General features: G+C 34.6%; 1 protein-coding gene across 1 annotated transcript in view; it reads right to left on the bottom strand.

Annotated features, from left to right (window-relative positions):
- The window catches only part of LOC108606873 (irregular chiasm C-roughest protein), a 49,543-nt gene extending 27,312 nt beyond the window's left edge, over positions 1-22,231 (bottom strand). Inside the window, exon 1 of the mRNA XM_017997396.2 lies at positions 21,962-22,231. The gene's annotated coding sequence lies outside the window, so the exon portion shown is untranslated. The remainder of the gene's footprint in view (positions 1-21,961) is intronic.
- Positions 22,232-26,774: the final 4,543 nt, after the last annotated feature.

Genomic DNA, 26,774 nt, shown 5'->3' with positions numbered 1-26,774 from the left:
TAATATGTCTGAAATGTTTAGAATAAAATGTTGAATTTACTTCAAAACTAGAAAGTTTATTCCGTTAGTTCGTCTATTCAGGAATATTCCGAATGGAATAGTCTAAATAGACTATTCCATTCGGACTAGGTTTCCACAAGCCATAGGGAGCTTAGCATGGAAATGGAAATAGTCGTGAAGCAGTATGCGTTTGTTGATATGAACTGATGATATAGCTATGTTTAGAATATTCAGGAATAAATACATCAAATCCAGCAATTGAAATACTTTGAAGAAGAAATCTTTTGTAATCGAAAGAATTTGCTGATAAAACAACAGCTAGTAATTGATATGTGATTTAAGTATATATTTAGCTAGAAATTAGCTAAGCTGGCAGCACTGTGTGCTCATGCATTACACTCAACACTCACTACTAGAATTGTTAGCTCGATTGTGCTTTGGCTATCTTACGCTACGCTCGCTCACGCTCTCAAACTCTCACTCTCGCTTACGCTTAGGCTGACCTCAATGAGCTGCTGCGACTGCTGCTGCTGCTGCTGTGAGGCGTCTTTGATTGCACATGCTGCTGCTAAAGATAAGCCACAGTCACAAAAGCGAGCAAGAGAGTGGAAACGGCGGCATACACTTGGGCCAACAAAGGTTTGCGAGCCGAGCCTGAGCGTCTAGTGTCCGACATGCTTCTCATTCACACATTTGCTAACTGCACTTGTATGTGTGTGTGTTTTTTGCTTTTGCCTTGGCATTTTTCTACTCAATAGCGCAGTGTGCTGTTGGGCTTAAGCTCTGTGGCTACAAAAAAAGAACTTTACAAAATAGTTGCCTGGCCCTGCCTTTGCTTTAACTTTTACTGATTCCGTTCTGTTGCTTTCGTACCTTTTGCTGCTGCTACTTCTACTTATTATTTGTGGTGTGCACACTCTTCTTTTTTTTTTTGCAAAGCTGTAATTTTTTTGGTTTTTCAACTTTCAATTAGGCAGGCATTAAGGCAGAAAGTGCTTCAATAAGCAAAACACCCACAGTGGTAAAAAAAAAATGAAATAAGAAAACTGTGCCAAGCTCTGCGCTGCATTAACGTTTCTCGATTTGACAGCATAGTGCACACGCCCACACACACACACACACAAACTTAAGCAACTCAAATTCATATTCTATGTTTTTTTTTTTGGCATTTGCCTTTTTTGCTCAGGTTGCCTGCCTGGGCACTTTAATTAAAAATTTTCAAGCCCAGAGAGCCAGAGCATTTCATAATTATAAGTATTCGGTTTTTGTTTTGTTTTATTTGCTCTTGTAAGTGAATGAGCGACTAGTTGGCCTGCCTCTATATATATATATATATATATATATAGAGTGAGTGGCCTACTCAAATCCATGTGCTTAACTTACGGCGGCTTTAATTTTCAACAGCATGTAAATCCACAACTCACCTGCAACGATAGAGAGTAGAGTAAAAGATAAATATAAATAACAATGCTAAAATCAATATTTATGCTGCTAAAATGGCGTCGGCCGACAAATAGAGTTAAAAAACAAGCAACTTCAAATAACATTCAAAGTAAATTGACAGCCAGCAACAATTACACACACACACACACACACACACTACTGTGTGTGTTAACCAAAAATTGATTTCATTTGCCCAGCGTCAAAATAAAGCGAAGAAAAAAAATTGCAAGAACTGCACAAACAGCAGAAATTTTTGTATATATTTTATTTTTCCAAAGCAAACAAAAATATTGTGTGTGGCAAAAAGTTGCAGCAGTGTTTCTGTGTGTGTGTGTGTGTAAATAAAAAGTTAAAATGTTTGCACAAATAAAATTGTGCAATATCAATATATATGTATATATTAGTCAGGTGTTAAGTAATTGGCACTTTTGGCATTATGAGCAGCGCAAAGAGAGGCGCATGTAAGCTAACAGTGTTGTTAACAGTGAGTCAATTTAATTTTGTATTAAATTACAAGTTGGCCATATGAGAAGCGCTATATGCTATAATTATTAACTTAAAGAATTTTTATATTTAAACTAGCATTTATATAAATATTATTAGCCATGTATTGATGAATTGACACTTTTGGCTTAATGAGAAGCGCAAAGAGCGTCGCTGTTACTTAACAGTGCTACAATCATCAGCAATTATTACATTTATTATATAAATAATTATTTATTGTTGCTTAATTAACCTATTTGGCTTAACGAGAAGCGCAAAGAGCGTCGCTGTTAGTTAACAGTGCTACAATATTCAGCAATTATTACATTTATTATATAAATAATTATTTATTGTTGCTTAATTAACCCATTTGGCTTAACGAGAAGCGCAAAGAACGTCGCTGTTAGTTAACAGTGCTACAATTATTAGCTTAAAGGCAAATAAAATGATTAAAATTTAGTAGTTAAATAATAATTTATTGTTGATTAACACTTTTGGTCTTATGAGAAGCGCAAAGAGAGGCGCTTTCATGAATTTTTGCATATAAACAGTTAAATAATTCAATTCAAAGTGTCAGTCAGGCGTGCGCTTAAATTCAAATGCATTTAAAGCCAAAAGCTCAATTGAGTGCACTCATTTGTAATCAAATCAATGACAAGCTCAGCTGAATTAAATGCATTCCAAAAATGCACTAATCCCACGCACATTAGCAGCTACACACACACACACACACACACACACACGCAGTTGCAAAAATATGGCATCTAATTAATAACACAAAAATTGTAATCGCTAACAATTTGACGCCTTTACTACCTAGTGAGGGCGGGGCGTGGCACAATAACATAAATGCCTGTCTCGTCAACGCCCCACGAGCCACCCCACCCCACCTTACCCCGCCTGTCATTCCGCTTGATGATTATTATTGTTATTGTTATTAGCACTACGAGATTTATGTGCAAAAATTTATTTGCTCAGCCGTCCCTGCAAGTTTCGTTATTTAGCTTGGCGTTGCTGTTGGTGTTGCTGTTGGTGTTGGAGCAGCGGCTGTTGCTCCATAAATTTTGCTGAAATTGAGCATAATTTTTCATTTAAGTGGAAATTAATATTTTACGCCCACTGAGCCACGCCTAGCTAATTATGTCACGTCGCTTTCACACAGCCACAGAGCACGTTGAAGCAACAAAAAACGCAAAAAAAAAAAACCAAAATATTATTTAAAAGCACAAAATAATAATAATAACCATGCGGAAAATAAGGCAATGAAAAATATTTTGATGAATATAAATGCCAAAACAAACGGCCGCCGGGCGTTACCGAAAAACTTTTCTCTCTCTTTTTTTTTTTTTTATTTTTGGTATTTTGTGTTTCGTTTGCAAAATGAATTATTAATTTTTATGCGCCTCACTCGCCTGCGACACTCTGAGCTAGTCACTCCACCCACTCACTCACTCTCGCTCTCTCTCTCTCTCTCTCTCTCTCTCTCTCTCTCGCACTTTAAAGCGCGCGCTGTTATAAATTACTTGCATCATTTTTTGATTGATTTATGTCAGAGTTTTAAATAATCAACCAGAGCTTGAGGCATTTAAAAGCTACTAAGGCATAATTTAATATGACTGAGCGCGAATGCGAAGCAACAAAAGAGAGCAGCGAATGAAAATCATATTGATTATTAAGCATAGCGCGCCAGTGTTCACTGTAGTGCTTTAAAATTCAGCTGCTTTATTGATTTAAGCAACTTAGGCTGTTGTTAACATAACTCGCATATGAGTTAAAGTTACAGTTAACAGATAAAGCTGCAAAGTTGTTAACATGAAGTTTACTTTTTATTTTCTTTTCTTTAATATAAAAAATTAACATTATTCTGTTAAGCTATAAAAAGTAGCAGCTAAATTGTTATGCTGCTTACTTTTTACATTTTATAAGAAAACGCTGCTAAGTTGTTAACATATTTGTAATAATTGTATTTTTTTGCTTTTAGAAAAAATTTGACGGCGTCTTATTATGCAACTTGAAAGCTCTGGTAAGTAGTTTACTTCTATTTAAAATTTTGTTTGTTGTAAAAAAGTTAACATAATGCTGTTAAGCAAGATGAACACGCAGCTTAGCTATTAATACATATCGTGTAAGTTTATTTTTTTTTAACAATTTGTGTGCTAGAAAAAAAGTTAACAGCATTATGTTAAGCTTGCAGAAGTTTATTTACGAGAACGCATTCTATGAGAAGAAACTGCAAAGCTGTTAAGTAATTTTTTTCCCAGTCATTTTTGCTTATTAAAAAGTTAACAGTATGCTGTTATGTTATGTTACATCTCTTAAGCCAGCGCTGCTAAGTTGTTAACATCTATCAAATAAGTTTAAAGCTGCTAAACTAAAATATATGTTTAACATAGTTTATTTTTGCCCAACAATTTTTGCTTATAAAAAAAATAACAGCATTCTGTTATGTTATGTCTGTTAATCCAGCGCTGCTAAGTTGTTTAGAGTCAAGAGTTTAAGTGAAAAGCATTCTGGTATGTTTTGTTATAAGCAAAATTTAACATATGTTAAGCTAACAGCATTATGTTATGTTAGAAAAGCGCACTACTCACTTAACAGCATTCTGTTATGTTAGAAGAGCGCGCTACATTCACATTGTCGAATGTTCTAATGCTCACAACATTACTATGTTATGTTAATAGCAGACTCTAGTAGCTCTCATGTTATCTACAGACTGCTGTTAAGCTAAGAGCCAACGCTTTAAAGCCTTAAATTGAAACCTCGCTGCACATACGTCAAATCGTCTTTGCTGACGCTTGTGCCTTTTGCTTTTTGTATTTTCTCTGCTGTGTGGCATCTTCTACTTAATGCCGGACATGTTTATTATGACTTTTGTGGTGGCATTAGCTGTGGGATTTGCAGTCAAACAGAGAAAGAGAAAGAGATAGAGAGAGAGTGAGAGCACTCGGCTTTAGCGCTGGCCAACAGGATATGAGCATAAAGAGCAGTGCCCAAGTAATTTTATGTATCTGTGGCTCATTAATAATTGAGAGCATGACTAGGAAATCAAAAATTGTTATGTGCTTCCGTTGGTATGTCTCTGTGTGTGCGTGTGTGTGTGTGTGTCTGCTGATAAGGCGTTGGCGTTAGTTTTTGCTTTGAAGAACGCGACGAGCGTTGAGCGGGGCTGAGAAGCAGGCACGCAAATGCGTTGCGTATACGCAATATTTCAACAGTCCAACTAATGCACAAGGCACGCACAAGCTGCTGGCGTGCGTGACACTCTAGGCGGGCTAGGGGGGCGGGGCGGGGTTGGGGTACGCGGTAAGCCAAAAATGTTTGCTGCTGTTTGCTATCTGGGGCTGACTACAGAGCATCGCTCGTGCTCGCACTCGCACTCGCTCTGGCATGATTCAATGAATTTTTCACACACACACAGACACATTGCAATGTATTGAGGGGCGTAGGGGGCGTGTGTGCAAATAGCCTAACAAATGTATGCAGCACGCAATACGTTGTAACCAGCGTGTTACATGCGTATTTCTCTCTCTGTAAAAAAAAAAAACAAACAAAACGAGCAATGCAAAAAAAAAAAAGCAGCAGAGGAAGTTATGATTGTTTCACGAGCTGACAAATAGAGCAACATGCTCTAGCTCTAGCTCTAGCGCTAGGCAAAAGTAGCCAAGGCAGTTGGTTTTTGGTTTGGATTGCTCGACAAATTTATGCGCCTTCGTTGGCTTGGGGACTGTAGCCAGAGCTGGCGCTGGCGCTGACGCTGACTCTGACGCTCTGTTTGTTTGCTGAGCCAGCCAGCCAGCTGCCTGCTATGCTGTGTGTGTGTGTGTGTGTGTCTCTCTCGCTGTATGTGTGTGTTGCTTTTATCAACCCTTTGAGGCTTGCTCTAAATTTTCATACATATCTACAAATATATATATATATACGCTATATGTTTGTGCTAAAAATGTAGCAAATCTCTGTGCTGGCTGCTGCTGTTGGCTGCTGCTGCTTGAGAGCTCTGGCAACTTGTTTTTAGTTTGGACAGCCTAAAAGCAGGCAATGAAATTTTCATGCGCGCTCAATTTTTGCATTTGACAGTTTTTAAGCCCACAGAAATATAAAATATAAAAAGGCAGGCAGGCAACACAAGCAAATGAATAGTTATGACTGCACTTAAAAGCAAAACGTAATAATTTAGCCAAGGCCGAGTGAGAGACTTTTTGCATATTTTGCGGCTTTTCTTATTATACAATATGTATATATTTTTTAAGTTACTCTAACTGTCTGGCAAGTTATTGTTCTGATTTTGACATTTTCTGGCCACACACACACACACACACACACACACACATACAGCAGAAATGCTGAAAGCTGAGTGAGTAAACAGCAACAAGAAAAACAAAACCTGGCAAAGCTTTGAAGTTGAAATCGGTTGCCTTTAACTCATGAGCCCACACACACACACACGCACACAAAGACAAACAAGCAAGACAAACAAAAGCAACAGTGTTCGGCATTTGGTATTTAAGTTGAGGCTGCGACTGCGACTGCGACTGCGACTGAGGCAGCGACTGCGACTTTAATTGCCCACGCAGGCAAAAGCATTTAAAGCTTTAAGTTAAAATCGCACTGGCGGCTGGCCGGACGGCAATTGTTGCGAAGGCGACAAAAAGGAAACAGCAGCGCGCTAAAAGAAAGCAGCGATAAAAATAAGTGAAAATAAAAAAGACAACAACAACAAATTTTAAAAATTTAAATGCGTCAATGCTGAGGCAACAGCCACGATACGCAGCGGCGTAGTCAAAAGGGGAACAGATCGTGCGTCAATAATACGTAATACAGCATACAAAATATGCGACGCGACGCGACGCGACGCTCACTTATTCGCTGTGGCAGGGGGGGCGGGTCGCAACAGAAGCCAAAAAATTACGAATACGACGCTTGGAACGCTGATAAAAACGACAATTGATGGGCGTACGTGGGCGCACTGGGGCGTGGGCAATTGCTGAGTTATGTTTATGACAAATGCAAAGCGTAGAGAGCGCTCTCATGCTTTTTGCCCCGAGGCCGCCAAACACGCCCCCCCCCAGCTCCATTATCAAAAAAAAAATGTTGATTATGAACTCAAGCTCAAGCTTCAACTACAGACGCTGCAGTTGTCGATTTTCAATTGGCAAACAATTCGACAGTTGCCAAGTTAAGTTTTTTATGTAGTTTAAGTCTAAATAAGCTTAAGCTTAAGCTAAGCTTATCCAGTAAATGGGCTATGCAAAAATATTTATTGATGATATATAAATTTATATGCACGTTTATATTTTATTTATTCATTAAGTTGAGTTGAGTAAAATTATATGCTATAATATAAAAATAAATTCAAAAATTTAAAATTTAATTCTGGCTTTGTTAAAATATTCTTAACAATTTAATTTATATTTTTTTGGCATATAAATGTAGCTTTTCTTATGTTTATTTAATTATTTTACAAGTGTTAGACCAACTTGCGTCTTTTTTTATGACATAAATGACATTTTTATAGTTCTTTATTATCAAAGCTTAACAGCTTATTGATTGACTGAAGACGTGGAAAAAACTTTCTTATAATTAATATATTAAATATTTATGAGCTGCTGAAATTCAAGTAAAGCTTTGTAGCTTGTTTTATTTAAAAAAAATTATTTTGAGCTTATAGCGTGCAATTAATGTATATTATATATATAAATATTTTTTTAAATATTTTTAATTTAATTAAAATGTGTCCTTCATACGATTTATATTTAAATTCATAGAGTATCTAAAGGTGCGAGCGCTGCTTGTGGCAAATTGTCAACAATGTTTGCTTTGATTGTCAAGCCACATTCAATTCTTTTTTTGCTGCCATTTGCTTTGCCATGCAGTACGTGTCCTGTTTGGCTAATCAGACGCCAAAAGAAAGCGAGAGATTGGGAGTGAGAGTGGCAGTGAGAGTGTGAGAAGCCAACACCTTTTGATTTCTTGCCATGTGCAAATGCATGAATAAAATAAAATTGTTAAAAAAAAAACAAAACGCTGAAGCTTGCGAAATTTATTATGATTGGGGGCGAGGACAAAGGAGGCGGCGACGTTTCGATTGTCAATCACATGCAATTTAAATAAATTGAGTGTTTTATGGGCTTTTCAATTTGTTGCGCCTCACTCACACACACACACACACACACACACATATGAACGCACAAGTTTTTGTTGCCCCCCTATCCCCTATTAATCATCATCAGTTCAGCAGCAACATCATTATGAGCAGCAGTTGCCGCTGCCGCGAACTTGTTGCATTTGCCAGCAGCAGCAGCAGCAGCAACATCATCAACATTTTAGGCTTTTTGCTGCCTAACTGGCTAACTGGCACGTTCATATCGGTTATGCAATTAATGCGCGTACATTAGATTCAATTTTAGTCTGCACTCGCCACCAGTGTTGCCACCTTAGCGTTTTTTCTCGCTGACAGACAATTGATTTGAACTGTCAAATAATTAAAATTGAAAAATAAAATAAAATGCATAAATATTAAAAAAATAAATTAGAAAAAATAAAAAATAAATAATAATAAAAATCCATAATTTTTGATTTTAATTATGATAATGCACGATATAGAAAATAATCTTTTTATTAAATTTGCTATTTAAAAAATATATAATTTTATTTTTTTAGAATAACAATAATTAAAAAATAAATTTTTTTTTTAAATTTTATAACTTTCATATATATTTTTAGATTTAAATTTTTGCTTTTTAAATTTGAATCAAAGTCAATCAAAAAACTAGAATTAAGTTAATTCAAATTCAAATTTTTAAAATGCTCTGCGTATAATAATTTTTATTTTAAATTTATAAATATTATAATGCCTGTTGCTCTTGACTTATTTTTTAGTCTCTTCTATTTTACTTTATTGCTTGTCGTTGGCAACCCTAGTGCACAAAGCTCTGCTCACATGGCTTTGTCTGCTGCAATTGGTAAAATCAAAACTGCAATATCTTGTTGCAGCTGCGGTCAATTTGGCTTTAATGGCTTTAACTTCATTATAAGCGCCGCATACCCGTAAAGCGTATTTATGGGCACGTGTATTTGTTTTGGGGGCAACGTGCACGCTGCTGCTCTTTCGAGTTGAAATATTTTAGCTGTGTGTGTGTGTGTGCATTGTGCTCAGTAATTTTTAACTAGACAATTATACATTCGGCTGTGTGTGGGTTTAATGATAGTCAAGAGCCATAACGGAATGGAATGCTTCTAAAGCTAATTTCAGAGATTTGAAAAGTGAAGTAGACTACTAGGCAAATACCAATTAATTGAAAAAAAATGTATTTAATAGTTGGGCAAGCAATATGTAACGATTGAAAGTATAAGCTGTAGTTGCAATCAAAAAAGTGTATTAAATAGTTGAGTAAGCTATAAATTCTATAGTGTATTGCAGTTGCAATCAAACAAGTGTGTTTTATAGTTGAGCAAGCATATATGTAATTGCTAAAATGCCAACTCAAGCCAAACTAAGTGTATATTGTAGTTGTAATGCATAAAGTGTATTTAGCAGTTGAGCAATTAAATATATAAAAGTTGTAATGTCAATGTATGCAATCAAATATTGCAAAACAAAGCGTATAGTGTAGTCGTAATTAAAAAAGTGTATTTTATAGTTAGGCAAGCAATGGTAAAAGCTCAACAAAGTGTATTTAATAGTTGAAGAAGCAAACAAAGTGTAGTTCTACCTAAAAAAGTTTTGTTTTGTGCCAAGCAAAGTGTATACCGTAGTCGTCTGAAACTGCAGCCAAACAAAGTGTATATACTAGTCGCACTCATGGGGCTTGACTTGTTTTAATTAAAAGGTGCTCTAAGCCTATTTATTTTGCCTTTCTCCATAAATTTCCTGGCCATGCTCAATGCCAACTGCTAAGCTTATTATGCAACGAGGCTTCTGGTCTTAGCCACGTAGTCGAGCCAATCTACTGCGTCATGTGATACGCACACAAAGACAGCGAGACAGACAGTTAACAAAAATAGACACAGGTCTCTAGATAATAAATATGACACGCCTACGAGTCTACGCCTCAAATGAACCACATGCAACAGCAATGCAAAAACCAATTGATGATGTTCGTTGCTTCTCTCTCTCTCTGTGTGTGTGTGCCACAAAATATGTTGTACATAAAATATACATATTCATTATAACAACCGCAAAACAGACAGTTAAGTTTATTTTTCGCCAACAACAATGAGCGAACTATGGCAAATTAAAATTTGTTGCGGGGGCGTATGACAAACAACAACAACAACAACAACAAAAAGCAACTGAAATGTTGACACGTGTGTAGTAGTATTATAGCTTTTATTTTTATTGTGTACCAACAAAAAAAAAAACTCAAACTCAAATAAAAACAATTAAAATGCAAATAAAATTTATTTGCATAAATAAAAAATTACACACACAAAAAAAAAGTTTATATTTATATAGCTTGACGTATTTAAGCAAATAAATGTTTTTCAATTTGTTGCAGTGGGTGTGGCAACTGTAACAGTTTAAACGGAAATGCGCCATTGTGCATGGTTCGCTGCTGCTGCTGCTGCGTGGGCGTGGCATGGGCGTGGGCGTGCAATAAAAACTCTATTATTATAAATATTTAACAATTGTGACAATCGTTGTGTTGGGCGTTGGTATGTGGCGCATGCTTAACGCTCATTGTGCTTGTTTATGCAGCAGCCGCGAATCCAGCAACGCGTGCCACGTGCAACAACAGAACGAGAACGAGAACCAGAACAGCTGCAGCAAATTTCACGCCACACGCTCGCACGCACACACTCGATTGCATATTTAATAAAATTTAAACGCTTTGGTTAGCAGCAGCAGCAGCACATAACGCATATTGCAATTTAATCAACACACAACAATTGGGCAAGGGTTAAGCTACAGGCTGCTAAGCTGCGTAGTCTTATTAAGTCAAATGTTTTATGCAAAGCGCCCAACACATGTAAAAAAAATATAATAAAATATAAAAAATGTGCACAAACATTTGCAGCTAGCGACTGATGCTGATTGCGAATGAATATGAATTTATAAACAACAAGCAGCGCAAAATGGCTAACGCACACACACACACACATACAGCGAGCAGCTGCTGACCAACTTTTTAAGCGCAGAACACACAAACAAACCAAAGCGCAAAAAAATTGTTTCGTATTGTGCGCCCAACGTTAAGATACCATTTGTAGTTGCTTTTGTTTAACAATAAGCAATAGCAATAACAATAGACGCAGCGGCCTACAGGGTATTACCAAATATAAATGCAGGCCCAGGCCCAGGCCCTGGCAGTTGCTCAGTTCGTTGTTGTTGTTGTTGTTGCCGAATTCAAATAATTTTATGGCATATTTAAGTGTCTGCATAATTCGGGGGCTTTTGGTTTTGGTTGCAGACAAATGTGTGTGTGACTGTATGTGTGTGTGTGTGTGTGTGTGTCTATGTGTGTGTGTGACTGACTTTCAAACATTTGCTAAGGATGACAACGTGAGCTTAACGCAAATAAGTAAGGCAAGCTCGTATTATTAAATTTGTTTAGCTGCTTAAGCTAAACTTAACAAAAGGCAAAAGGTTGCTATCGATTGTCGTGTATCGATTATTCGTTGCTCATTGCTTCGCACCAATATTGTCATTATTGCATTAAATACTAACAAAAAAAAATATATTTTTATAGCAAGTCGTCAATTGTTAGCTTTAGATTTATATACATTTTTTTTACTAATAATATTAATAATGCATAAACTAAAAAATATTTAATTAATTGCAATGCATATTTTTTTATTTTATTTATTATTTTTCAATATAATTCAGCTTTGTATATTTTTAATGCATTTTATGCATATATTAAAAAATATTTAATTAATTGCACTTATAACATATTTATTTATTTTTTACTTAAATTGATTTTTTGAATTTATTATTTTTTAATTTAAAAATTAGCTGCATTATTTATTAACTATTTTTTTAAATAATTTCTTTAATATATATAATATATAAATTTTGTAATTAATTCACATTTTTGCTTATGCATCATAATTTCTATACTAAGCGCTTTGTTTTAATTATAACGCCTATTGTTATTACATTTGAAACTTTTTTAATGAATTTCAAAGTATTAATGTTAAAAATGTGTTAATAAAACAAAACGTTGATTTTAGCTGCAAACTTTAGCACAGGAAAAGTTCTGGGCTTGGATTTCATTAGCGGCTTAGCCTAATGTAAGTCAAGCCAAAAGCAAATGTAATTTGATAAATAAAACAGGCTCACGCACACATCTTTAATGGCTCGACGTATGTGTGTGTGACACACACAAAAGGCTCAACTGACTGTAAACGCTTAAATTGATTTAAGTGTAGACTCAACTTGGACCGCAGTAGACGCTGCGAGGAGCAAACAAAACGAATGTGGAACGAATGTTGGCATGAATGAATGAATGAATGAATGCACGAATGAGTGAGTGAGTGAGCGAGCGAGTGAATAAATAAATGAATGTATGCCATGTTGGCGCCTGGGTCAGTTTTTTTCTTTCTTACTAATTTGCTTTGTTTTGTCTGTAGAGTTCACAAGCTGTTCTCAACTATGTTGGAAGCATTTTCAATGCCAAAGCACATGGGCAACTAATTTGCCAGCCAGCCAGAAGCCAAAGGCAGACAGTGTTAGAAAGAGAAGCAGCAAGCGAGAGAGAGAGAGAGAGAGAGAGAGCGCAAGACTTGAAGTCTTCAGTCCTTTGGGTTACTTGTTATAATTTTAATCAAACTTAAAACAAATTTCCTAAATAGTTTTCTCGCTAGCAGCGAGCGAGAGCGCTTATCACACACACACATAAGAGCATGTCTTATGGCTTGCTGTGTGTGTGTGTGTGGTAAAAGTTTTTAAGCTGCGGCCTCGCAAAGTTTTTTGACTCAATGAGCTTAAAAATCTCTTTTTAATACTTAAGCATAACTAAATTAACATGCCTAAGTATGCACATTTGTGTGTGTATGTGTGTGTGTGTGAGTGTGTGAGCAATTTTCGCATAAATTGAATTTGCTCAACGCTATAAACCAATTGCCAAATTTCTTGAGCGAAACGCCCACATGCGCACATGGGCGTGGCGCTGCGGCTTAGCTAAGCGCTGCTCATGTGCAATTTGATTTGCTGGTCGAGCCGCAATTACAACAGCAGCACCAGCTGCCAAACTAAATGACAAAAAAGGGAAAAATATTCAGCGCGCCACAAAGTATGCAACGAAATTTTTCGTCGTGCCGCAGCCTTGGCCTGAGCTGCTGCTCCTGCTCCTGCTTAATGAGATGTACAATTAATTTCGTTTGGAGGTGTTTGGCATTTTGGCCTAATAGCGAATTCAATAAACCACGTTTAGCCTTAGCCACTAATACAAACTCAGTTCTCAAGCGTTCAGATTGCATTAGGCAATAACCACTTGATATGAAGCTGAAGCCTGCCAAGCATAAAATAAATATAAGCAAAATTTAGCAGAGCTGCATTTTTTAGAAATTTAGGCTGCAGTTGCTTCAACGCTTTGATTTATAAATTTATCATAACTAAATTAAACATATATGATTAGTTCTGAAACTTAACTGAGCTACAAAAAGGATTTAGCACAGTTTACCTTTAGCTTTAACAAAATATTTTACTACCTGCATAAAATCCATAAATTATTGTAGTAGTTGTAGTTTTAAAATTTTATTTAAATTATAAGTTGGGTATAGAATTAAATCAAAGCATAGCTGCGGCCCAAAATCTTTTTCTAAAATAATATTTTCTCCATTGGCATTTTTTGCAGCAACTAAATTTATGCTTAAGCTATTAAAATACCAAGCCAGCCTATTTTTATCTATTGCAGGTATTGTCCTTTTTTTTTCTATTTGGCTTCGTTGCGGCTTAACTTTGCTCAACAATGGCGGCTGTCTGTCTGTGTGTGTGTGTGTGTGTAGCTACATTAACGTTATAGTTTTGTTTGCCTGTGTGCGTTGCGCATAAAATGATTTGCCATAATGTGCGCAAAATAAAACATGAGCAAACTAAAAAAAAAAACAAAATAAAAGAAAAGAAAAGCAACGCAAAATTTCGAGTTTTTGTGAACGAAATGAAGACAAACTGCGTTGGGGCAACGCTAGTGCCAAATGTTAGATACATAGAGATAGACAAAGATGTATAAAAATTCGCACAGTGGGCAGAGCATATACAAAAATATTTTTCAATATTTATTGCTGCTAACAAAATTAAAAAGAATTTGCGGTTTCGTCTAATTGATTTGAATTTTATGAGCGCTTTAAATACAAAAATTTTAGTATTATATACAGTGTGTCAAAACATTTATTTTACTTATTTTTACATATTTAATTTAAATGCTTAGAGCATTGCTGCTAAATTTGTAAGATTTTTGAATAATGATTAAATACAAATTTCATGAAAAATTTAAATCATTCATTCTTTTCTTTATTTAAAGCGCCAGTTTATAAATATTTAGGAATTGCTGCTGAAAAAAATTACCAATAAATAATGTTAAAAAAGCAACGCGAATTTTTGGCTTAGTCGCTAATCTGATTTGAAATTGTATAAGCGCTTAAGATGACAAAAGAATTTGTATTACTTATACAGTGGGTCAAATCTTTAATGTTCATTTATTTTTTAACATATTTAGTTTTTTAATGCTTAGAAGGCATGCTGCTAAATTTGTAAGATTTTTGAATAATGAAAAATACAAATTTATATATAAAAATATTTAAATCATTCTATATTTTGTTTAGTATTTTTAAATATTTAGCTGCTTATTTAAATAAAATTTAAATAAATAATGCTGTAAAGCAAAGAGTTAGAGGCTTAGCTCAATTTGTTTAGTTTTTATGCAGCAAAGCAAAACCCACTGTGCATGTGTGTGTGTGTGCGTGTGTGCGTGTGTACTTTTTGCAGTTGTAGCTGTTTATTTGCATTAGGCATGACCGCAAAGCTCAATGTGGCAAAGTAAGTACATCAAAATATGTGCGAGCGAGACAGCAATAGCAACTGTCTCTATATGCGTGTGTGTGTTTGTGTGTGTTAGCAATTGCAATGTGCGCTGCGGCTTGTCCAAAAGCCAAAGCAAATAAACGCTCTCGGACAAAACATAAAAATTTTATATGCAAATGAAGGCAAACAGCAAAATAATAATAATAATAATAATAAAAAAAAAAAGCGCAGGCAAGAAAAATACAAAATACGAAAAATATACATAAAAGTCAACAAAAGCATTTCGGTACATTTTTGTGTGTGTTTTGTTTTTTGCGCGCGCATTTTTTTTTTTATATTTTATTTTTTTTTGTTTGTTTGCGGCAGGTGGAAAATTGAACAAACGCGCGCGCAGCCCACAAGCGAAATGAAATAAAAAATGAAAACATAGCTGGAGAGCTGAAGCTGTAGCCGAAAATTGTCTGCGTTACTTTTGCTCGCACTCGTGACTGTGACTGCAAATGCGCTGCTCAGAGCTGTGCTGAGCCTATGAATTGAATTATTAAGTAGTAGCTCAGCCCAGCCCAGCCCAGGAGTGCACATTGAGCAGGTCATTCGAATGCGCAACGCAAAGCAGTTCAAGTGCCCCCAACGAACAGCAAAAGCAAAAAAAAAAAAAATTAGATATATTACAACAAAGCATAGTCCGCATGCCACACATATGTATGTATGTTTGTGTGTGTATATTATGTTGAGCTTAACAATAAATGACTTCAATCACATATGCAAAATACCATAAAAAATGGTTTGGCTCTCTGAAGCTTCGCATTAGCCCGCAATGCGTTTCACACGCGATTTTTAAACGCTGCGCTGTCAGGCCAAGTTTCAATTGCCACAACAATATTACAATTTTAGTCACACCATATCCGTCTAACAACAACAACAACAGCAAGTTGTAGCTGCTACTAAGTAGTATATACGCTTTGTATTAAAATATGCGCTGCCTACTAGCGAAAATTATAAGCAGCTTGTTTACTAAATTGTTGAATTAAAGCTGCATACCGAATATAATAAATTAAATAAATATTTTTTGTTAAATTGTTTGCTTACTAAATTGTTAAATTAAAGCTGCATACCGCATATAATAATAAAATAAATTAAATAAATATTTTATACCAAATTGTTTGCATACTAAATTGTTAAATTAAAGCTGCATACAGCAAATAATAATAAAATAAATTTAATAAATATTTTATACTAAATTGTTAAATTGTTGCATACAGCAAATAATAATAAAATAAATGAAATGAACATTTTTATACATATATTCTTTTTTTATGCGCTTATTTTATACTAAATTGCTAAATTCTTTGTTTACTAAATTGTTGAATTAAAGCTGCATGCAGCAAATAATAATAAAATATATATTTTTATACTAAATTGTTAAATTAAAGTTGCAAACAGCAAATAATAATAAAATAAATTAAATAAATATTTTTTTAGTAAATTGTTTGTTTACTAAAGGTTGGTTTGATCATGAATGCCTGCAGCACACACACACAATTAATAAACATAATAGTTTGTTTAGGGACTAATTGCTGCTTTGTTCTAGTGCGCTTATTTTGAATTTGCAAAAAAACGAATTAAATTGAGAAAAAATAATATATCATCTAGCCTTAAGTAGAAAGGAGAATCTTCAATAGGCAGTTGATAAATGATAATATTCTTATATATGTAATATATAAATATAATTTCAAATATTTCTTTTACTTAATATAATATATATTTAATTTTTTCATGTATAATAAATATATTTTTTTTACTTTTATAAGCTAATTATGCTAAGCTACATATTTTCTTTATTTATTTTGCTATAGTAAAAATATAGTTAACAAAACAATATGCATTATATTTTGTATTTATGCTTAAAAAATAATAACAAATATGCAGCACAATTACATATTATTACTATCACTATATATTTTGTATTTTTATTAATTAATGCAACTGTTTTGTTCGTTTATTTTGCTAAATTAAATGCATAAAGTTAATAAGAAATTCAATTAAATAAGCATTAAATATAATTCATATTTTTTGTCTATTTGCTAAGAATTATTTTCACTATTTTAATATAAACAATATTGATTTATAAAAAATACGAATACTTTACTCTCTCTCTCTCTCTCTATTGATTTAACTTATCGCTGTTTAATCAAGCAAAGCACTCAATGCTCATAAATAGTTGGTCACTATTAAAAGCATTTCGAGGCAAACGAAATGTAACAATTAAGCGAACTAAACGATTTGAGGTCTTAATTAGCAGTTAATTGCACTTTGCCTGCTGCTGCTGTCGTTTGTCGCAAGTATACAATTTCTATATAAATATAGTGTGCATGTGTGTGCGTGTGTGTGGGTGTATGTTTTAATATGCTCATTCTTCATCTATCCAAAGGCAATAAACACTTAGCACGAATGATCAATCACACACATGTGTCTGGACAGCTGGAAAGTATGCTATCATTTTACATGCAAAGTCAACTGATTGTGCGCGCGTGTGTGTGTTTGAGTTCTCTGCAACTTGCCTTTGTGGCTCAGTGTAATTGCAGTTTGCTTTTGACACCTGCCAGCCAAACAAAGCCAAAGCCAAAGCCAAAGCCGTTGAACAAAAGCGCGCGCGGGGGGTGAAGTGGGCGCTCTTAAGTCATTTGTTATAAATTCTCAATGGCGTCGCAGCCGCCGCCAAGCTGTGTGCACTTACTTTTTTTATTTTGAAATTTAATTTTTTATATTTTTCTTACTGCTTTTTTTTTTTTTTTTTGGTCGGGATGCAGTTTGGGTTACGACATGCCAAGTGCACATATAAATTGCATTTTTGAGCAGCTCGACAGGCAATAGAATTCGTGTTTGTGTTTGCGTTTGTTGCTTTTACTTTGCTGTATATGGTATATGGTTTATGAGCAGTGCTGCTTTTGCTTTAGCCTTGGCTTGACATTGTTTATATGGCCAATGCGCCTATGCAGCAAAAACTTGCAACTTGCCAACTAGACACTCAACTCCCTGACCAGCAACAAAACCAAAAACTCAACTTTACTACTTAGGCGCACTTAGAGACACACACACACACACACACACACACACATGCATGCATTGCTATATAGCATTATACTAGTGCAAAAGTTTTCGGTCAGTATATTGGACATTCTGCTTTAGTTGCAACTGCCCCAAACTCTGTTTTAACTGCTTGCCATATGCTGCTCTTAACTATATATGCTATATATATATATATTATATATATGCCTGCATATCTTTAGTTTTTGGAGACTTTGGCATAGCTCAAGTTAAGTTTTTGTCTTTTTTTTTTGTGATTTAAATTTTGTGTGCTGCCGCAGTTGATTCAATAGTTTTAACCACCCCACCACCCACTCAGCCACTGCCAGCACTTGACAATATGCGCTTGCAAATTGAATTGATATATAGACTGGCTTGGCTATACATAAATAAACTTATTAAATAAACTTGTATATAAATGACTTGAACAAATTGCAGCTTGAGCTAAAGCAACAAATAATAATAATAAAAAAATAAGTTGCTGCACTCTAACAATTTAATGAGCTTGTTTTTTTTTTTGTATTAAATATTTAGCACTTGGTCGATAAATGCATAACAAAGTCGATAAATGCAATATTTTATATAAGCAACTAATCTAGACCTAAGTTGCTTATAAGTTTTCATTTATTTATTTAATGTCTACTATGAACAGTCGACGATAAAAGAAAAAGATTACATAAAATATTTAAAATTAAAATTAAAATCGATCAATTGTAAATTTATAAAATTTATTAATTGAATTGTTTTAAAATTAATTTCTTTCGCTTTATTTGCAGCTATAAAAAATTACTGATTATAATTCTAATTTCTAATTATTTTAATTAAATTAATGCGCTGTTTGTTTTTTTTATTTTTATTGTTAATATTCAAAATTAAAGTAAACAATAATTTGATTGTTTGCATATACAATTTTTTAATTAATAAGCTTGCTTATTTTTAAAAAGAATTTATGAACAGTCGACTTATAAGTGGAAAAAAACGCATTTTTTAATTATTTATTTATTTATAATAAAATATTTAAATTACAAAAAGGTAAAAGTAATAATAAATTATTCAATAAGCACAAAATATTAGTTTATTACAACTGTATAATTATTAACATTTAATTAATGTTTTAAACTTTGTTTTTTATTGCAGCTACTGAATTCGCAGGTGAGTTAAATTTGTTAATAAGCTTGAACAAATAAAAATGCGTTAATGCATTTGAAGAGAGAGTTGAGCCATTGCACTAGTTCGCGGTAGGCACTTGACAACTTTTCGATGCATAATAATAAAATATTTACCCAGGGAAACAAAAGCTTTGATTTTAAATTATATAATAAATTAAATAAGTGTTTGAATTTATATTTTAGCCCAACGCTTTAAGTTGCTAGCTCATTGGCTGTTGCAGTTTTTTGGCGCTTAGCTTATTTATGTTTATTGTTGTTATTTAAATGTGAAATTTGTGTGTCATTGGCAGCGCAGGCTTTGGGCTTTAGTTAGGGCTCTCTGTTGTTGTTGCGCTTTGTCTGGCGCTTAGACAAAAGTTTGCTGCTTTTTTTTAGTTATAAATAAAATGTTCATTTTTTTGCGCGCTAGTTTCACGCGGCGGCGTCTGCGTCTGTGTGTGTGTGTGATAAAAATGTTGTTGGCTAAAAGAGCAAGCAAAGTAGGTAAAACTTTTTGGCCAGCTACTTTTCACTTGAGTTTCGTTGCTTTGGCTGCTGCTGCTTTATTTTGCCCAATTTCCGGTAATTCAGTTTTATGCAGGCAACTTTTTGCGTTTGTATTTATAAATAAATATGAAGGCAAGCACATCAAGGCACAGACACACACACACACAGACACACACACACACACACAGTGCGAGCTATACGCATGGCAAGGTCAGTTGCTTTGACTTGCGCTGCTCTTTAAATTGTGCTTGGGCAAAAGTTTGTACGCAACAAATGTTGTTAAGCATTATGCGTATGTGTGTGTGTGTGTGTGTGTGTGTGTGCATTAGCTTGTAAGCAGTTGGTTTATGTGGCGCCATAATTGACTTTGATAATTTGCACTCATTGTTAGACAACAAGTCGCAGTCGTTCTCACTCACTCTCTCTCTCTCACTCTCTCTGTTTGTTAATTTGATTAGAAAAGTTGTTGCTTACAAGCACTTGGCCTGTACAAAAAAATTGCAATTTATATACAACTATGTTATAAATAAAAAACATTTTTTAAGGCACTTAAAACTTTGCTGCCTTTGCTGCTGCTGCTGCTTCTTTATCATATGAAATTTTTTGTTTATTTTTTTTTTAGTTTGTCCCGCAGGCAATTGGGCGCTTTTGCTGCTTATGTGTGTGTGTGTGTGTGTGTGTGTGTATCTGTCTATCAAGTGTGTGTGAGCTGAGAGCGGCACTTGAAAAGCATTTTTAGTGCTTTTTAGTTTCAAAGCAAAGCAAAATATTTGCCGCTTGCTGTTGCTTTTTTGAGGTTTGCACTTTACCAACACCCACACACACACACACACAGTAGCGAAAGCGCGTATGTCTGTGTGTGTAGCTTCGCTTAGCTGCTACCAGCTGCGCTTTGTTGTGGTCTAAGCCACATTCTGTGCCGCGCTGCATTGAAAGCCAAACAGGCGATATCAGAAGCAGCAGCAGCAGCAGCAGCAGCATCAATTGTTAACAGTAGCAAGTGGCCGCTTGCGCTTGTTAGTTTGTCATTTGTTGGCTGGTAAGCATATCAGACACGCAAATTTGATTGGCAGCGTTTTTAGTGTGCCCAACAAATACAAACAATGTGGCCAATTGACAAACGGGCCAAACACTTGCCAAAGTGTTGCAGCTTCTAGACTCGACTCATGTAACAAACTTTAAGCTACAATTGTTGAATTTATTGTTGAGTTCAGCTAATTTATTACAACAATCAACAATTCAACAACATTTACTTGTTTTGTTGCTTATACTTAAGCAAAAAACTTAGTTCTAGCCACAATTGTTGAATTTATTGTTGAGTTCAGCACTGCAGCAGCTAATTTATTACAACAATCAACAATTCAACAATATTAACTTGTTTTGTTGCTTTTCTCTTAGTTCCAACGCTATATTGTTGCTTTACTTAACACATAAAATCAACAACAATCAACAACACCAACAAATTGTCAACAACTTTACAGAGCTGCATAAATTTTGACGAAATTAGCTTTTCTCCAATGTTTATCTATTGCAATTGTTAAATTTGTTGCTAAGTTCAACAATGCAGCAGCTAATTTATTACAACAATTCAACAACATTTATCGTTTTGTTGCTTAAAAACCATAAAATTAACAATCAAGAACAACAACAAATGGTCAACAAATTTACTGAGCTGCTTTTTTCTAATGTTTGTCTAATTAAAACAATTGTATACAATTGTATAACATATATTAACAATAAACATTGTTGATTTTGTTGTTGAAACAAGCGAATTGCCATGCTGAAGTGTAACTAAGCTGCTTAAATTATTTATGCCAACGCTTTTACTTCAATGTGTTTGTACAATTAGCAAAACAACTTGCAATTCCAACTAACAACATTTGAGCTGCTGCTGAAAAATGTATTTGGTAATTAGTCGTTGGAATTAAAAATTCAAAAAGAGTTTAATTCGAATACAAATGATTCCGCTGCTCTCTAATCAGTGGCATGCAACTGCTTTATGCCAATAGTAAGGCCAACTGTTATTAACTGCCAGGGCACAACTATTAATTAAGCAAACACACACACACACGCACACACACACACATACGCGCATACATTAAATATTCTATTACAAACAGAATTTGCAAGCTAATCGTATAATTTGAGCTTGGTGTTGCCTTTTTGGGTTATGCGCCTGGGCCTGGCCTTATGGGCTAATTGTCATAATAAGCCACATTCAATTAAAATCACTTAGCGCTGGCAGCGCTGGCTGCAGTTGAATGTTAATTATAGTAGTAGTATCGCGTTTGAAAAACTATAGCATACTTTGTAGCGCGCACAATTTACTTACCATAAAGTTAAATGTCTTAGAATTTGGCTGCTGCTGCTGCTGCAGCGCTGCGGCGCAGTAGCAAGTTGCAAGTTGCAAGTTGTTGCTTGTTTGCTTTGCTTTGCTTTGTTTATTTGTTTGATTGCTTACGAGTTTAGCAGCCTCTCAAAATTGTTAAACGAGTTTCGACTTACGCTCGCTCTGCAGGTGCAAGGCGCAAGCAAAGCTTGTTAAATGCACCGACCGGTTGCACAGGAAGCCGCCACACACACACACACACACACGTTAACACTTAAGCGCGCACACACAGTATAAAAAAAATATAAAAATTCAAATTAAATTGTTGGTTGTTGTTGTTGCAGCAAAATTTAAATGCTTTACTTAATTTTTATAATTTTTTCGATATTTATTACGCACATTTTTTGTTACACTTTGTTTATTCAACGCGACACTTGCAACTGTCTGTTGTTTATGCGATTTGGTTGGCTCTTGGGCACTTGGGCTCTTGGGCTCTTGGCTTGTTTGTTTGGGGGGCCGACGCAGTGTGCGTTGTACGCTTGGAGGCAACGACTGTCGTCAGACACGGCGGAACACGTACTAAAACTTGTTTCTAGCGCCGCAGCGTGTGCCAAGAGCCGAAGCGTTGCCGACGCCGACGCCAGCGTTAACAGCAGCGTTCGAAGCTATCGCTGACGCTGTTCCCACTGCCGAGCGCCAGCGTCGCATTGTTGCGTCTCGTTCGTGTTCGCTTTTAGTTCAGCTATGTGTACTAAAAACTAAAATTAAACCACACGAAGTCGCACAGGCGAATGTTGAGCCACAACGATTCCTTATAGGAAATCAGGTCGTTGTCATCGTGCCCTCGTGCCTGCTGCTGCTGCTGCAACAGTCGCTGCCACTGTTAAGCAAACTGTCCCCAGCGTCTAACAGCGGCCACACTTTATAAATAACCAAACAACAGTGAGGGCAGCCAGCCAGCCAGCCAGCCAGCTTAAGTGATATTATATACAAGCATAAATTAGCTGCTGTTTCAGCAGAAATCCCCCCCTGATGCACCCACGCAGCTCTTGCCACTTGATTGGTGCACAGCAGATGCAACAGCAGCAGCCGCAGCAGCAGCAACATCAGCCGGAAGCCGTCCAAGCTGTCAAGCTTGGTCAAAACCAGCGGCCAATGTCTCGCTGGCCGATCGTTGCTGCCACACAAACTGTTATGTGGGAATGGGCACGCGTGGGGCATGCAACAAATACATGCAACTAGCACAGCAAGCAGTTTTAGCTCAGATGCGAAGCTGTGCTTTGATTCAGATTTAAATATAAATATAAATTTTATATAAATTCAAAAAATTAACAATTTTGCGACAATTGTTTGCAATTTAGTTATTAATTATTAAACAGCAGTTCTTTAGGCTTAATGAGCTTCGCATTTTATTAAATCAATTTTGTTATTGTTTATTGCTTTAACAGTTTTCAGTTTGCAACAATATTTATTTTATCATTAGTATTGCTTGTTTTTATTTATTTTCTTAAATTAATTTAAGAATTTTGAAATTTAAAGAGCTCAAAAGTAATTAAAAATAAGAATAAAAAACTATTTACAAATATTAATAAAAATACATTAATTTTTTTTTATTAAAATTCCAAATTCAAATACTTAACATGAATTTAAAAGTTAAATTTGATGTTTAAAGGCTACAAATTAAAAATAGAAAATAATAGCTTTTAATATTAACAAATATTAATAAAAAATAAATAATAAATACATATTTCTATTAAACATAATTTATTAAATATTAAAAATGAATTAAAAAGTTAAATTTTATGTTCAAAAATTAAAAATTCAAAATTTAAAAGCATTTAATATTTACAAATATTAAAAAAAATTTATTGTCATTAATTAGTTAATTTTTTATAATTAAAATTTGAATACATAAATTATTAAAAAGTTAAATTTGACGCTTAAGTTTAAAAATTGTCTTTAATTTTATAAATAACTGAACTTAGATATATTAATAAATAGCTAATAATTCAAGTACATTTTTTTTATTTAAGCATTAATTATTAAAAATTAATTAAAAAGTTAAATTTTATTTTTAGAGACTAGAAATTGTTTTTAATTTTTAGATGTTAAAAATTGAATTTAATTTGTAGTCTTAAGTTAATTGCATATTAATTACATTTTTATTTTATATATTTGAGCTATGTGCATCTTAGAAAATATTTCTTGCGCTTGCTTTATTTATAACAAAATAATTTCTTTAATGAAATCACGGCCAAGTGGGAAACACGCTGCTGTGAAAGTTCGAAGAACTATTGACAATGCATTTTAGGGCTTGAGCTTGTTTGTTGTTGTTGTTGTTGCTGATAAAATTGTTGATTGTGAACGAGGTTAAAAATTTGAATAAAATGCGCATGCAAAAATTGGCACAACATGGTTGGGAGCGTGATGAAGCAAAAGAGAAGTATCAAGAGCATAAGAAACAAAGCAGAAACAAAGAACGAAAGCAGAGGCCTAACAATAACAATAACAATAACAACGGCAAACAGTTGCCGCCTCATAATTAAAACGCTTTGATTGGCCCAGAATGCAACAAGAGTGTGTGCGAGTGTGTGTGTGTGTATGTGTGTGTGTGTGTGTGTGTGTGACTGACTCCCCAGGTTGCCATGTGCAAATTGTTTTCATGCCCAAATTGTTTGACGGCCCAACAAAATTTACGAGCAACGCCCCCTAAAAAAAAAAAACAACGAGGTTCGCCCCAAAGATTCCGTTACCGATACACAAATCTCAATGCTGGCAATGGCAATGGCAATGGGCTGAGTTGTGGGAGTGTGAGTGGGGGGCAACACGTATGCGGATGCGTCGTTGTGACAGACAAATGTCAATAGTTTTCTTTAGCTGCTGCTGCAGCGGCTGCCTCCCACCCCCTGCCAAACGCCTTCGTGCCATAGAAATTCCCCATGTGTGCTCAGACCTAATTCCCTATTCCCTATTGCCATGTAGGTGGCTATAGCCAGAGCTGCCTATGCCTAACAGCAACAAGAGCAGCCCATCAACGACAAATCAATGACGACGACACATGTTGGACATGCCCGTGCCTGGGCAATGGCAATGGCAATGCCAATGCAACAACAACAGCAGCAGCAGCAACATCAACAACTTGAAAGAAACTGAAACTGAGTGGCAGCAACTGTAGCAGGGGCATCAACGTTCGTTCGAGATAGAGAGAGAGAGAGCGAGAACAGCAACAACAACAATGAAAGCATTTAAGCATTTGGAAGCAATTACCACAGCAATGAAGCATTGAATGAATGACAATGAGTATAAGAATGGCTAGGATAAGTCAAGGTGGCACACACACACACACACACACACACGTGTGTTTGAAAGCGTACACTGCTAAAAAAAAAAATACAACTGCTTACAACTCATTTGTATTTTACTTAATTTGTTTTTGAGGCTTATATTTATTTATTATTTTGTTTTTTAAAAAAAAATTAATTTTTTGGCTTTATATTTTTTTATTTTAATATTTTTTTTTATTTAATAGCTCAATTTAAATTTTACATTTATTTTTATTTAAGCTGCAAATTATTTTTATTTATATAACAATATTTATTTATTATTTTGAAATTTAAAAAAATGCTTTTATTTTTTATTTTAATATATATTATCATTTACAGCCATAATAGCTCAATTAAAAAAAAAATGCACTTAACAATTATTTTAATTCGAACTTATTAAATTATTATTATTTATATAACAATATTTATTTTATTTATTTATTATTTTTTAATTTAAAATTGCTGTTATTTTTTATTTTAATATTTATTTAACTACTATTTTAATTTAATCTGCAAATTATTATTATTTATACAACAATATTTATTTTATGATTTTTTAATTAAAAAAGATTCATATTATTTTTTTATTTTATTTACTTTAATTTTTGACTAGTTTTATTTATCACAATAATAATAAAAAAAAATGCATTTTACAATTATTTTCATTTAAGCTGCAAACTATTATTGTATTATTATTATTAAATTATAAAATATTAATTTAAATTCAAGCTCAAGTCATTTGGAGACTGCATCATTATTTTTTTTTTTGTATTTACTTAGAAAAATAAAATTTATTTTAATTGGCGATCTTTGCTGAGCTGCAATATTTAAAAAATTTCTCTCAGTGCAGCCAAACAGAGCCACAAATAGTGTGTGATCGCACCTAGCAACGAACTTATGCACATTTTTTTTGTTTTCTTGGGATTTGGGGCGAGGGAGGGATGAGTTTAAAAATTTGGATTACTTACTTAGCCTTAGCCGGAGCAGACGTTGATGATGCGAGCGTTCAGCGGCGGAAACACGAGACGCTTCAACTGCCAATGAGCCGCAACGGTATGCCAGCTGAGCTAGAGAAAGAGAGAGAGAGAGAGAGAGAGTCAGAGTGAGATCAAGTGAGAGATGACGACAACGTTGCGTGAACGAATTGAAATTTTTGTCGAAATTGGAATATTGAAGTCTTGCTACAAGAGTTTGAAGCTGCTTCCGTCACACAAACGAAAACGGAAACGCTTTGCCCCCAAAGTCGGGAGAGATCATTGTTTCCACTGAAATGTTCCTGGGCGGGCGAAAGAGATGGCAATAACTTGAGCATCGTGGGCTTGCGCTCTAATTGTTGCATTTTCAAATTGTTGTTGTTGTTGTTGTTGTTCTTGTGGCTGTGGCACGTTCACCGTGTGCAACATGAGGCATTTATGAGGCGTGGCGGGTATATCAGTTGATAGGACTTTAAATTTATTCAGATATATGTATATGTACAATTTAATAAAATATGC

This window comes from Drosophila busckii, chromosome X (genome assembly GCF_011750605.1).
Source record: "Drosophila busckii strain San Diego stock center, stock number 13000-0081.31 chromosome X, ASM1175060v1, whole genome shotgun sequence".
NCBI lineage: Eukaryota > Metazoa > Arthropoda > Insecta > Diptera > Drosophilidae > Drosophila > Drosophila busckii.
The sequence above is the reverse complement of the archived record's forward strand: the minus strand, read 5'-3'. Positions and strand labels throughout refer to the sequence as shown.